Source organism: Amphiura filiformis, chromosome 14, assembly GCF_039555335.1.
Source record: "Amphiura filiformis chromosome 14, Afil_fr2py, whole genome shotgun sequence".
Taxonomy (NCBI): domain Eukaryota; kingdom Metazoa; phylum Echinodermata; class Ophiuroidea; order Amphilepidida; family Amphiuridae; genus Amphiura; species Amphiura filiformis.
Genome location: NC_092641.1, coordinates 58,236,758 through 58,252,368, shown reverse-complemented (window position 1 = coordinate 58,252,368; position 15,611 = coordinate 58,236,758).

Sequence of the window (15,611 nt, the reverse complement as noted above, 5' to 3'; positions counted from 1 at the left end):
CTACAACTTGTATCTACTGGTCAGTTTATACTCCTATTTCCACATCTGTTATTCCAATGTATGCCTTTATGGTAGACATCTCAGACCTTCGTACAGAGAAGGACAGTGGAAATCGCAGTGACGGAGGTACAGGTGTGAGTACCTCGGGATAGAGGAAAGGGTATAGATATTGGCTGGGGGATTAACTTTCACATACACCAGGCACAAAAAGAAACTCGTCAGTTATCATGGTTATAGTCATCCTTGCTGTTTAACAACCTGATAATTTTGGATTATTCTGAAATGTACATTTTGTTAATGGGACTTTGCTTTCTCATTTGATCAAAAGTTGTAATTTCAACGATTTTCAATCGGAACGCATCGTTGTATTCCACGGACGAATCAATTAAGCACACTATGTACAGATGTAACAGGCACAACAGAATCGTTAAAATTGCAACTTTTGATTTTGGGGTTTGAGTGTTTGTAAGCGCATATCTTGGTCAATTCTTGCTCGACTTTAACTAACAGGATGTCAAATGAGAAAGCAAATGTCATAAAAATGCCCCTGAACAGTTATTTTAAAATGACACTACATGGCACTGTATAAATGTTTTGGATTGTAATGTTTGAATGATTACTTCCTTAAAATGCTTAACTTCCATCGATACATGCACACTTTTATTTTTATCCACAGAATATCGGTTATCGCGGTTAAAAACAAAATCTTTAAATAATAAACTGGGAAAAACCTCTTTAAAATAGTTCGACGGAATTCCATTTTCGTTTATTGTCATAACAGTAAACTTCCTCTATAATAAGGAAATTTGTATTATATTTCAACTTTGGTTACATTTGCAAAATGAAAAATTAACCAAAATTGAAACACAATACAAGTTTCACTGCTTTTATGATCTCATTTTTAAAAACAACTTTCCTGTAAATGATCGAGTGGCCTATAAAAATTATAAAAATAACATTGTTTATGACGTATAGAAACTCCTGTAAAGTGTTAAAACCACTTTCATTCTTCATACAGGCACATTACAAGCGTGTATCTACATTAGAGATAGACGCTTCGATGCTGAATTCTGAGTATTAAATGAAATGGACTGTACCATGCAATTCCTGGGCGCCAAACTGCTCTGCGTTTTCTTCATTTGTAAGTAACTATGAATATGTTCATAATCAACACGTGTTCTTTCTGTGTTTCTGTGTAAGGCACGGCGTATCCGCACAGTGTCGACTTCCTATTCGATAAATATAAATTTAATACTCCGTTGGTGAGCGACGGGCGACTCTTATTTCACCGAACGCAAGAAAAGGAGTTCTATCTGATTGGCTAGCAATCGATCGCTTAGGTCGCTTAGTAGTCAACTACAAACTCAAAACTGAGCATCGTATTCAATTCGATTGAAATCGATATTCTATTATTGCCGTAGATAAAGAGAGTGATAGTGTGTCAATAATGTACATTGTATTGCAGCTGGATTTTACATGCATTCTTTTATATAAATTTTTTCTCAAAGAGTTGAATATGATCAAAATTTTTACTCAGGATTTCAAATTTTTACCCGCAAATTGCAGTTAAACATATCCACAGCAAAATACAGGTCCTCACTAATTAGTGTATTTAATTTCCAGTTAGTGTATTTAAGATAAAACCTGACAACAAATAAAATTTTCTTGCAATAGAAATATCATATGGGATACTGATATGGTAGGCCGCAACCGCCACAACGTGGAGCTGCTACGCGTAGCTGACTTTTTGCTCCGTGGAGCCAAATTGACCAATCATGATCATGTTAGAGTTTTTCATTACTCGGAGGTAAAACTGACTAATTAAGTACGACTTACTCATTACGTGAAGCGAATTTATTCATTAAGAATTTGCCAGACGAGCGTCACGTAGTTGCAAGATATCCTCGGTCACGAAAGTTATGATTCAAAAAGTAGTTTATGAAAAGTACGAACTGACTTATTATTAAGATGGACATGCACTCATAAGAAACTCATACAGTATTGTACATAACTATATAGCTAGGCAGAGTGGTGGTAAACTATGCACACAGTTCTGCGATCTGCAGTGTATCGCCGGGAGCTAATTTGTATAACTTGCGCGGTGTCCCTGCGGAATTCGACCTTCAGCAAACTGCAAACCAGTTCGGATTTACTTTATATACTTAGTAGTAGGCCACACATACTGTAGTTACTGTCCGTTTTCCTATACACAATACTCAGTGCGCTCACCATTGACGCGTGACCTCTACAAATAGTGTATGTTAGAAGTATAGGCCATTGCCTAGTTGACGTCACTACTGTGTAAAAAATAACCGGCCAATATTTAAAGTATTCTCTGAAATTCTAGAAAATTTAGTTTTGTAACATGTCCTAAATTTTTAGCTAATTTAGGTGTTTGGAAATATTGGTACTTTTGTACCAAAAAATATGAAGAAATTATTTCTAAACCGTGTTAAGTCATTAAGCTTCTCATTTTCAAGAACGCTGGTTAACAATAAGCAGACTATTGTCTCATTTCGTAAACAAAAGCCCACAGTATTGTTACCTTGCGTTCGCTTTATAATCGTTCACCCAACTGAAACTATAATACCAGCTCATTGCTCATTGCACAGGTAAAACAGACACAAGTGCAGTGTGTATTTAACCAGAGAAGATCTGATGTAACATAGTTGAGCCGTTTTCATTGAGTGTTATTATGGTTTAATAGCTTTTAATAGGGTTTAAGTCCTTCAAAGGTCGTGGTGAGTTCTACTGTAGACATGGCTGCATCATGATTATTTTTAAGTCAACAACATTCAACAATATGATCACCGTGATAGTATGAGAGTATCAGTACCGTGGGTGTCAGTGATCCTGGCCTGACACAGTAGACAAACAAACAAACAAACACGCCACACACATGACACATGCATGCAAGGTAACATTGACTATACACTAATCAAACAATGGTATTGATCCTGTACAACTGGTCGTGGTTTATTTACAATCGATTCATTTAATATCCCCATAGTAAACATTAATTTTGGCAAGAGTTTTTCTCTCTGGAACGAGAATGCATCCACTGGCTCCGCGTAATGAAAAGATCTAACATGATTGGTCAATTTAGCTCCGCGAAGTGAAAAGTAAGCTACGCGTAGCAGCTCCACGTTGTGGCGGTTACGGCCAGCCATATATTGATCATGCGAAAATCGTAAAACATAGAATAGAAACAGTGTGGCAGGCGCTCAAAATCTCAAATTGTATGCTTAGCCTGAGTTGCACGGCCTATCTCGAATAAAATCACCATGCGTAGTTGTTGAAAAACGTGAGGATTCATCGTACTATCATGGCAATTTTTAACACGAAGATATAGGGATGTTGACGGTGTGATCCGTATGGTTGACGAAATGGGGTGGGAGGGAGAGTGTTTATAGTAGAGAGGCTACTCTGTGGCTATAGTGTCCTGGGCAACAGTTTTGGACAAAGGTGCCAGGTTAAAATTAATCGTAAGAGTATCCTCTATCTGTTTAACCCGACTGGCAATTCTGAATAGTGACGTGGAATGATATATTTTGGTTTAAAAATGTGTTTTTTGTGACTTTTTAAAACCCAAAAATATCAAATATTAAAGTAGCCATAACTTCACTTGCTTGATCTAATATGAAGTGTACAGTTCGATTAATAGGCGCTTTACTTGTCTGTTCTACTTTCATTTGTAAGTACCTGATCATGAATAGAATCTGAGTTGATGGTATTAGGAGACTTACAGGCAGAACTTTAGTCACCATTACTTTGAAAAGCTAAAAGGTTGATCAAAACTAAACTTGTGCCAAGTTGAAGCCTATCAAAATCGAAATTCTTACAAATGGGAGGAGATGAAGAAGAGGGTTAGAAGAGCTTTTACGCTAACTTGTCTCCTTGGATTGACGTGGATATTTGGTATCTTTTCGCTCATCCACCAGGATGCAGCTGTTGTCTTCCAGATTCTCTTCTGTGTATGTAGTTCTCTTCAAGGGTCTGTTATCTTTGTTATGTTCTGCGTAATTAACACAGACGTTCAAACGATCGTGAAATCACGGTTTTCTTGCCAAGACAGGCCCATTACGGGTAACGTACAAACACCAGGTTTCAATGGTAGTGATAAGAAAGGAACACACAGTACTGAAGATGAAGTAGGGTCGTCTGAGCTGTAATTATACTTAGAACATCTCATTATTTTAATGTATTTTTTTATTTCTAAAATTGTCTAAGCGCGCTCAAATAAGACGGAAATAAATGCATAATTTGCCGCGGAAGATACCTAAAACCCTTAGACTAATATTACACTATAGCTTCCTTAAACAAATGAAACAGGGAGTAATAACGCATTCAACCACACTAGGGTCAAACAATACTTCCAGCATGACACATGTTACCAACTGTCAACATTTGGCAACTAAGTACCTCATAGGTCACATTCTGAAAAGCTGGACTGAGCAAGGTCATGTGCTGTAACCGATTCCCCATTTCGGTCATGTAGCTTACTGTATGACAAACTGGTAACTGGTCATGTGCTGTAACCTATTCCCCATTTCGGTCATGTAGCCTACTGTATGACAAACTGGTAACTGGTCATGTGCTGTAACCGATTCCCCATTTCGGTCATGTAGCCTACTGTATGACAAACTGGTAACTGGTCATCTGCTGTAACCGATTCCCCATTTCGGTCATGTAGCTACTGTATGACAAACTGGTAACTGGTCATGTGCTGTAACCGATTCCCCATTTCGGTCATGTAGCCTACTGTATGACAAACTGGTAACTGGTCATGTGCTTTAACCGATTCCCCATTTCGGTCATGTAGCTACTGTATGACAAACTGGTAACTGGTCATGTGCTGTAACCGATTCCCCATTTCGGTCATGTAGCTACTGTATGACAAACTGGTAACTGGTCATGTGCTGTAACCGATTCCCCATTTCGGTCATGTAGCCTACTGTATGACAAACTGGTAACTGGTCATCTGCTGTAACCGATTCCCTATTTCGGTCATGTAGCCTTCTGTATGACAAACTGGTAACTGGTCATCTGCTGTAACCGATTCCCCATTTCGGTCATGTAGCCTACTGTATGACAAACTGGTAACTGGTCATCTGCTGTAACCGATTCCCTATTTCGGTCATGTAGCCTTCTGTATGACAAACTGGTAACTGGTCATGTGCTGTAACCGATTACCCATTTCGGTCATGTAGCTACTGTATGACAAACTGGTAACTGGTCATGTGCTGTAACCGATTCCCCATTTCGGTCATGTAGCCTACTGTATGACAAACTGGTAACTGGTCATCTGCTGTAACCGATTCCATATTTCGGTCATGTAGCCTTCTGTATGACAAACTGGTAACTGGTCATCTGCTGTAACCGATTCCCCATTTCGGTCATGTAGCCTACTGTATGACAAACTGGTAACTGGTCATCTGCTGTAACCGATTCCCCATTTCGGTCATGTAGCTACTGTATGACAAACTGGTAACTGGTCATGTGCTGTAACCGATTCCCCATTTCGGTCATGTAGCCTACTGTATGACAAACTGGTAACTGGTCATGTGCTGTAACCGATTCCCCATTTCGGTCATGTAGCTACTGTATGACAAACTGGTAACTGGTCATGTGCTGTAACCGATTCCCCATTTCGGTCATGTAGCCTTCTGTATGACAAACTTGTAACTGGTCATCTGCTGTAACCGATTCCCCATTTCGGTCATGTAGCTACTGTATGACAAACTGGTAACTGGTCATGTGCTGTAACCGATTCCCCATTTCGGTCATGTAGCCTACTGTATGACAAACTGGTAACTGGTCATCTGCTGTAACCGATTCCCTATTTCGGTCATGTAGCCTACTGTATGACAAACTGGTAACTGGTCATGCGCTGTAACCGATTCCCCATTTCGGTCATGTAGCCTACCGTATGATAAACTGGTAACTGGTCATCTGCTGTAACCGATTCCCTATTTCGGTCATGTAGCCTTCTGTATGACAAACTGGTAACTGGTCATCTGCTGTAACCGATTCCCCATTTCGGTCATATAGCCTACTGTATGACAAACTTGTAACTGGTCATCTGCTGTAACCGATTCCCCATTTCGGTCATGTAGCCTTCTGTATGACAAACTGGTAACTGGTCATCTGCTGTAACCGATTCCCCATTTCGGTCATGTAGCCTTCTGTATGACAAACTGGTAACTGGTCATCTGCTGTAACCGATTCCCTATTTCGGTCATGTAGCCTACTGTATGACAAACTGGTAACTGGTCATGTGCTGTAACCGATTCCCCATTTCGGTCATGTAGCCTACTGTATGACAAACTGGTAACTGGTCATCTGCTGTAACCGATTCCCTATTTCGGTCATGTAGCCTACTGTATGACAAACTGGTAACTGGTCATCTGCTGTAACCGATTCCCCATTTCGGTCATGTAGCCTACTGTATGACAAACTGGTAACTGGTCATGTGCTGTAACCGATTCCCCATTTCGGTCATGTAGCTACTGTATGACAAACTTGTAACTGGTCATCTGCTGTAACCGATTCCCCATTTCGGTCATGTAGCCTTCTGTATGACAAACTGGTAACTGGTCATGTGCTGTAACCGATTCCCCATTTCGGTCATGTAGCCTTCTGTATGACAAACTTGTAACTGGTCATCTGCTGTAACCGATTCCCCATTTCGGTCATGTAGCCTTCTGTATGACAAACTGGTAACTGGTCATCTGCTGTAACCGATTCCCCATTTCGGTCATGTAGCTACTGTATGACAAACTGGTAACTGGTCATGTGCTGTAACCGATTCCCCATTTCGGTCATGTAGCCTACTGTATGACAAACTTGTAACTGGTCATCTGCTGTAACCGATTCCCCATTTCGGTCATATAGCCTACTGTATGACAAACTTGTAACTGGTCATCTGCTGTAACCGATTCCCCATTTCGGTCATGTAGCCTTCTGTATGACAAACTGGTAACTGGTCATCTGCTGTAACCGATTCCCTATTTCGGTCATGTAGCCTACTGTATGACAAACTGGTAACTGGTCATGTGCTGTAACCGATTCCCCATTTCGGTCATGTAGCCTACTGTATGACAAACTGGTAACTGGTCATCTGCTGTAACCGATTCCCTATTTCGGTCATGTAGCCTTCTGTATGACAAACTGGTAACTGGTCATCTGCTGTAACCGATTCCCCATTTCGGTCATATAGCCTACTGCATGACAAACTAGTAACTTGTCATTTCAGGGACAGCAAAAGAATGTTTTTGAAAACTAAATAAGTAGTGAATTGATATTAGAGAGATTGCGATTTCAAAACGCCGTGATCGTACGCCCGTCGATCTATTCAAAACCACTCTTCTGTATTGAAGCGAGTATTTAGCCAGTTTTAAATATTTTGCACGTGCAAAATGAACGTGCGGGGAGACATCGTTGAAAATGCACGAAATTGGTCCATTTCACAATATGTAAAAAGACATAATGAACATACGAATGAAAGTCTAATCATTATAATTATGATCCTTTTTGTTTTTAACAAATCATTATAATAAAGCTACAGCGATGTGGTAAAATTGACTTCATTTATACCCGATGTTCATAGGCAGAGATTGACCATTTAAATGTGTGTGATACTTTCTGTATAAAAAATGACATTGCGATTTCACATTTATGCTGATTCTTACAGCATGTCAAGGTTCATGCAAGGCACCTTATTTTCACCACGAAAAACTCATATTTTGAAAGTAAATTCATGATATATGGATGCATCGGTCTTTAATAATAATTCTAATGCTAATCCAGAAATTCCATTATATTATTGGGAAGAGACATTGCATTAATTTTCACCAGAATTTCACAGAATTCACCAAAACAATCATCACAAACAGGAACTGGTTACCCACATTATGCACGCATTTAAGGAACGTTTGATTATTGTAATAACCATGGTAACACAATATTTCCTGTGTTGAGGATACTGTGGTTACATTCTGGGCATCTTCTGGGTATTAGAGTATTATGAATGAAACAAAAAACATGTAGGGACTGTCCCGTGATCCCGAACCAGTGTTTTTTAGGTTTGATTATTGTAATAACCATGATAACACAATATTTCCTGTATTGAGGATACTGTGGTTACATTCTGGGCATCTTCTGGGTATTAGAGTATTATGAATGAAACAAAAAACATGTAGGGACTGTCCCGTGATCCCGAACCAGTGTTTTTAGGTTTGATTATTGTAATAACCATGATAACACAATATTTCCTGTATTGAGGATACTGTGGTTACATTCTGGGCATCTTCTGGGTATTAGAGTATTATGAATGAAACAAAAAACATGTAGGGACTGTCCCGTGATCCCAAACCAGTGTTTTTTAGGTTTGATTATTGTAATAACCATGGTAACACAATATTTCCTGTGTTGAGGATACTGTGGTTACATTCTGGGCATCTTCTGGGTATTAGAGTATTATGAATGAAACAAAAAACATGTAGGGACTGTCCCGTGATCCCGAACCAGTGTTTTTAGGTTTGATTATTGTAATAACCATGATAACACAATATTTCCTGTATTGAGGATACTGTGGTTACATTCTGGGCATCTTCTGGGTATTAGAGTATTATGAATGAAACAAAAAACATGTAGGGACTGTCCCGTGATCCCGAACCAGTGTTTTTTAGGTTTGATTATTGTAATAACCATGGTAACACAATATTTCCTGTGTTGAGGATACTGTGGTTACATTCTGGGCATCTTCTGGGTATTAGAGTATTATGAATGAAACAAAAAACATGTAGGGACTGTCCCGTGATCCCGAACCAGTGTTTGTTAGGTTTGATTATTGTAATAACCATGATAACACAATATTTCCTGTATTGAGGATACTGTGGTTACATTCTGGGCATCTTCTGGGTATTAGAGTATTATGAATGAAACAAAAAACATGTAGGGACTGTCCCGTGATCCCAAACCAGTGTTTTTAGGTTATTGTAATAACAATACTTCCTGCGTTGAGGAAACTGGTAACAATTCTGAGCACATTCTGGTTACTTGTGTATTATGAAACAAACAACACACCATAGTCACCTGTACCTGCGTTATAAGTAAAAGTAAGGACAGTATGAGTCTTAGTGTTGTTAATTTTAACCACAAGAACAACAAATTATGTAGTCAATTTTCCTCTCTTGATCACAAAAAGTCCCAAACCCGTGACTGATTGTATGTTCCTTTTCCAAAATTCTAATATAAAATGGAATTGTAAACAACCACGTGTTATACTTTCTAGCAATAGCATGCAAGCTTCCACGTCTTAATTAAGACATTAAATCGCCCATAGAAAAACAGAATTAAGTAGCCAAGATAGTAAATGGTTCATTTTATCACATAACAAGTACCTTGACATGACGACAACATTTTCAAGAAAAAAAAAAAGTTTTTCGGCAATTTTCCTATGGGATCCCCTAAATTTTCAAATCCCCCTCCCACCCTCCGCCCCTACGACGCTTCGCCATTATCTGGAAAATAAGTTGATTTTAGCTGAATTATCTTTGATGAAATAATTCAATGCTGCTATTACCCTGATTACGCAATAATATACAACAATAACTTTAACAACAATAACAACAACATGAATTGTTTTGTAAATCCAACTTGGGAAAAATATTCATGTAACATTCAGTTAACCAATCAGATAAAAAGAAAGAAAGAAATGAAAAAAGAAATAATTAAAGTAGTTAGATATCCGAAATAACGTTGCACAATCAAGATGTTGTTGATGTTGTTGTTGTTTTGACACTCCTAAATGGAGGGGCATATTGGCCAGCCGAAAGGGGAGATGTTTGCAAAGAGGGAGGGTAATCGAGTTTTGGAACATATATTGTTGCATCCTTTCCATATAGAGGTGTTGAAACATATTTCGGAAACTTCAAGGGCTGGGGTATGAACGTTTGGACAGTATTTATTTTGGGACATTAGAGCACATCAGACATATCGAATTGCATTCTGAATATGAAGAATGTCATTCTGATATCAAATAATTTTGATTTTTGAAATTCGCAATTTAATACACATTTTATGGCAAATCATTAAAAATTGATATTTTGATATTTAACAGTACTTGAAGTTAACTTTATAAATCTGATGATTTATACTTAAAGTGTATGTAGGTGGGATGAAAAGCCGACGATCAATTGAAAATTTTGACCTTTCGTATTGAAGATATGGATTTTTTTCCCAAAACACCAAAAAAAAGGTCTTTTTGGGAAAAAATCCATATCTTCAATATGAAAGGTCAAAATTTTCAATTGACCGTCGGCTTTCCTCCTGCTACATACACTTTAAGAAATATATCATTAGATTTATATAATTACTTCGAGGACTGTTATATATCAAAAATTTGAAAAATATCAAATTTTTATAATTTGTCATAAAATTTGTATTATATTGTGATTTTAAAAAATGAAAATTATTTGATATCAGAAAGACATGCTTCGTATTCAGAATGTAATTCGATAGATCTGAGGTGCTCTCATGTCCCACAAAAAATACTGTCGAAACGCAATAAACGCTCATTTTGGATCCCTTAAACTATGTAAAATTTCAAGTTTTAAATTTGAGTTCCTCTATTAAAACTCTGGCATGTGCAAGGGGGGACAAAGATTTTATGGCATGTCAAAAGAGATAGAGTAATGATTTTTTGAAAGTCGAAGTTAGTGGGGCAATTTTGCAGACCATTCTGAGGATTTAACATCTCAGGGTACACATAATTATTGCACAGCCGGCCCCTTTGGTAAAATCAAAAATGTGACGTGTCATGTCAAAAGGAGACACTTTTGGGCAGAATCGCAAATGGAGAAATAGCCAAAAATCTGCCCAGGGCGATATTTTCACAATTTGGGTTTGTTGCGAATTTGTGATGCTATTAATGTTAAAAATATTGTCTGATAGTTTCAGACCGGAATATAACTGGCATCTTGTATTTTTTGAGACATTTTTCAAGGTAATTCCTACTCTCAGCATTGTCAATAATATTTTTAAAGGCCGATATCTCAATTTCCAATTTTATAATACCATAACTTACGAACTCAATATCTTCGCTTAGGAATGTCTGATTTCATTGGAGAAAACGGCATTGTGGAGCAAAATATCTCTATATTTAGGATATGTAAAAACCTTAAAATTGATAACCTGCCCAAAAGTGTCTCCTTTTGACATGACACGTCACAAATGACAAACAACGATCGTTGTAGTAGGCAACAGGGCATTCTAAGTTTAATGCAAGACCTGATGGATAACGAGATGGTTTGGCATGCCAAAAGGGGGAGGTAAAGCTTTCTAAAATGTCGAAAAAAAAGCAGGCCAAACGATTTTCGCACAGATATTTGGGCACCACGATCGAGATATTATAGTTTAGTTCGTTAATTCGTAAATTATGGCTAAACTTACTTACCTTTAATGGCCTATAAAATAGATACAAGGACAGAATCAATCCACTGTATCCACAAACCGTTTATCATAACAAAGGAAATGAGGAAAAGTGTTCAATATTAAAAATTCTAATATAAGAAGTATCAACAAAAATTTCGAAAAACTAAAACAATGTTTAAAAATATTAGAACACACATTTACAATAATCGGCCTTTCTGAAACTCACTTAAAGGAAAAGCCATCTGATTATTATAATTTAGATGATTATAATATGGAATTCACAAATAGAGTGGATAGAGAGAAGGGTGGTGTCATCTTAATACTAATTACGGCGTGTCCGTCCGTCCGTCCGTCCTCTGTCCGCGCGCTATCGCGTGCGCGTGGCTCACTAACGCATGATCGCGGTGCGCATCGCGAGCGTCCGCGCGGTGCGCTATCGCGTAGTTCGCAGAGTACCAACGGGCGAGGTGCGAGCATCAGAAAGCATTTAAAGTGTGGCTAATCGTGCAGGTGCAGGTGCATCTGATCGGATCAATAGGCCTATTTTCAACACACACGTGCAGAGGCCTATTACTCAGAACATGACTATTTCCGGGATATTTTTTTTGATGGGGCTCATATGTGGTAGCAGGACAGGGCTTGGAAGAGGCGAACGATTACGGCCAAGTAAGCGTCACAGCCCCAGACAAACGTATGTCTATGGTCACAGCTACAAAGCTACTAAGTTGATTATTGTGTCAAATTGATTCTTGATCATTGAGAGACGTATATCATAGTTAGTTTAAAAGGTCAGGGCAGATAGGCCTATGGGTAACGGATGTTGCGAAATTAGAGAAAATCACGAGAACCACCCAACCCGAGAACCGCGAAATCTAGATCTATATATTTTAAAGTCCATCAAATATAAACTTAGACCCGACTTATGCATATGCTAATGCCAATTTTGAATCTTGTTTTATAGAAATTGAAAATAAAAATGCCCGAAATAAGTTAGTAGGTGTCATATACCGATCACCTACAGCAATTGATCACTTTGCTAAAGACATTACACCTATTTTGGAAACTATAACAAATGAAAAAAAATAAATGCTACATTATGGGCGATTTCAATATTGATTTGCTGAAGGATGATTCTCATAAACCAACTCACGAATACTTAAATCTCGTTTACTCGCATTCTTTCATTCCAACTATTTATAAACCGACGAGAATAACTGAACATAGTACTACTATCATTGATAATATTTTTGTTAATAATGATGATGCTGTAAACTCCGAAATAATTGTTACTAATATCAGTGATCACCTTCCAACCATATTGATCGATAACAAACCAGTCACAAATCAGTCGACTATGAATAGTAATTATTTCTTTAAAAGAAATCACAGTCCGGATAATATAGAACATTTGAAACAAAAAATTTCTTCTGTAAACTGGAATGAAGAGCTAGATAATAATGATTTGCTCATTTCAACACCAAATTCGATCGTTTGTATTGCCTCATTAAATGTCTGAGTGAGCTTTGCATAACAAAAGAATTGGTTGTCCTGCGTAGAGACTGTAAAGACTATAAAGACGATGAAGCATTTCAAAACCAAAGTGAAAGATAATATTATTCTTAATTACATTTAGTATTTTATCTAATTTCCTTGAACGGCTTAAAGTAATTTAATTGTGTATCGTATTATCTGTAATATATATCCACCAAAAAACGTTGACAACGTAAAAAAGCAGCAAGTTTAAAAAGCCCCCACCTCGGCTCACTTTTTGAAACTTGGTCCCATTTGTAAAAGATACTGATTTAATTTTGTCATAATTATCAACTTAAATTATTTCCAGAAGTGTTATGTATCTTTAATGTGCCGATGCGATATTAAGTTGTTAGCATAATTCTGGAACGATCAGAAAGGTTATTGTGTTGTTCTTGGCCAATATCCTATATATGTTTTGTTTTATAATAATTATTAAGTTCATGACCAATGATTGAATTAAACGAATAACAAGTAGGCATGTTAATGGCAATGATGCTATTGTTTAAACGTTAAAACCACCGATTTGCTGTTGATATTCAAAATGGGACCAAGTTTCAAAAAGTGAGCCGAGGTGGGGGCTTTTTAAACTTGCTGCTTTCTTTACGTTGTCAACGTTTTTTGGTGGATTTTTTTTCTTTTTATGAATGTAGCCAAGCAGCTCTAAGCTTGGAAAGTCATCAGGTTACGAAGTACTCCATAAAACGAATAAAACGAAAAATAGATGTTTGAAATTATGTTATCCTTGATTTATGACAGTAAATAATTTAATAAAACTTTATCAGCCGTTTATTTGTAAAACTTGCTGGTCACAGCTACCGCGTGACTGTAATGTTAATATACATATACATTTTAATATACTTTAATTATTCAAGGCAACTAAGAAATGTAAATATGAACAACACATACCCAATGTTGACGATGCTAGCGAGACACAGAGTCAGTCCGATTTCAAATTGAAACTATGTAGCAAGGCTTGTACTACGGAAGCGTCTAAGTGCCACGACTTAGCAAGATAATTATGTTTTAATGATTGTGATTTTTGTAACCCTGCGGGGCAATCTAGTTGGATATCCAAATTTCGCGGTTGATAGTTCTTTTTAGCCCTGCGGGGCAATCTAGTTGGATTTCCTTATTAAGCGGCGGTTGTTGGCGGTCTTTCGCGGTTTGTAGTTTTAATTTCCTCATTCTTCATGCCCTACCTTCTATCGGGGGTTAATTTATAGTTAAAGCTCGTTGGATAACTATACTTCGCGGTGTGTGGTTCTTTGTAGCCCTGCGGGGCAATCTAGTTGGATATCCAAATTTCGCGGTTGATAGTTCTTCGTAGCCCTAGTTGGATTTCCTATTAAGCGGCGGTTGTTGGCGGTCTTTCGCGGTTTGTAGTTTTAATTTCCCTCATTCTTCATGCCCTACCCTCTATCGGGATGACTATACTTCGCGGTGTGCGGTTCTTTGTAGCCCTGCGGGGAAATCTAGTTGGATATCCAAATTTCGCGGTTGATAGTTATTTAGATTTATAGATCTAGTTGATTTCCCTATTAAGCGGCGGTTGTTGGCGGTCTTTCGCGGTTTGTGGTTTTGATTTCCCTCATTCTTTATGCCCTACCATTTATCGGGGGTTAATTTATAGTTTAAGCTTGTTGGATAACTATACTTCGCGGTATGTGGTTTTTTAGCTGGATGTCTCTATTGAGCGGCGGTTGTTGGTTGTCTTTCGCAGTTTGTGGTTTTAATTTGTATGATATCCAAATTGCGCGGTTTGTGGTTCTTTGTAGCCCTGCGGGCAAATATAGTTGGATATCCCTAGTGAGCGGCGGTTTTTGGCATTCTTTCGCGGTTTGTGGTTTTAATTTCTCTACTTGTTCAGGCCCTGGCCTCTATCGGTGGCTAATTTGTCTTTTAAACTGGTTGGATATCCATATTTCGCGGTTTGTGGTTCTTTGTTGCCCTGCGGGGTAATCTAGTTTGACATCCCTATTGAGCGGCGGTTGTTGGCGGTCTTTCGCGATTTGTGGTTTTTAATTTCCCTCATTCTTCAAGCCCTGCAGTCTCGGGGGGGGGGGGGTAATTTTAATAAACAATTTCCCTGAGAATAAAACATCTTGCTTTGATAAAAAAAATATCACAATAGCACCAGATGTTTAAAATTATGTTATTCTTGATGAACGAAAATTAATTGTTTAATAAAAGGTTGTAAAAAAAAATTTGGTCATCGGATTTCGAACTCCAGTCCCCAGATTAGGAGTCCAAGTCATTTACCATTAGACCACGGGAGTCGGCTGTGAAATAGCGTGTCGATGTACAATATTTATTATATGAATTGATGTGTCGTCCGAAAAGAACAAAAGAATTGTGAAAAACTTGATTTTTTGGCGAATGGGGTTCGGAATTTGTATGTAAGGTATTTCAGAACTTGCTAGGGTATAATTGGAAGTGAATCTGAAAAAGTGGTGTGAAGGTGATAACCAGGTAGACCTGTAGCAGTGTCCAAAAATTCTGGATCAGTATGATTTGCAACTAATTTTCGCTATGAAATACCGCGTGAAATGGAAGCAAAAACATTTGTTTATTACGAACAATAATTGACTGTAGGATTGGTGGCCCTTTTTGAATTAATGAGTTGTCAAGATATTACACCTGGG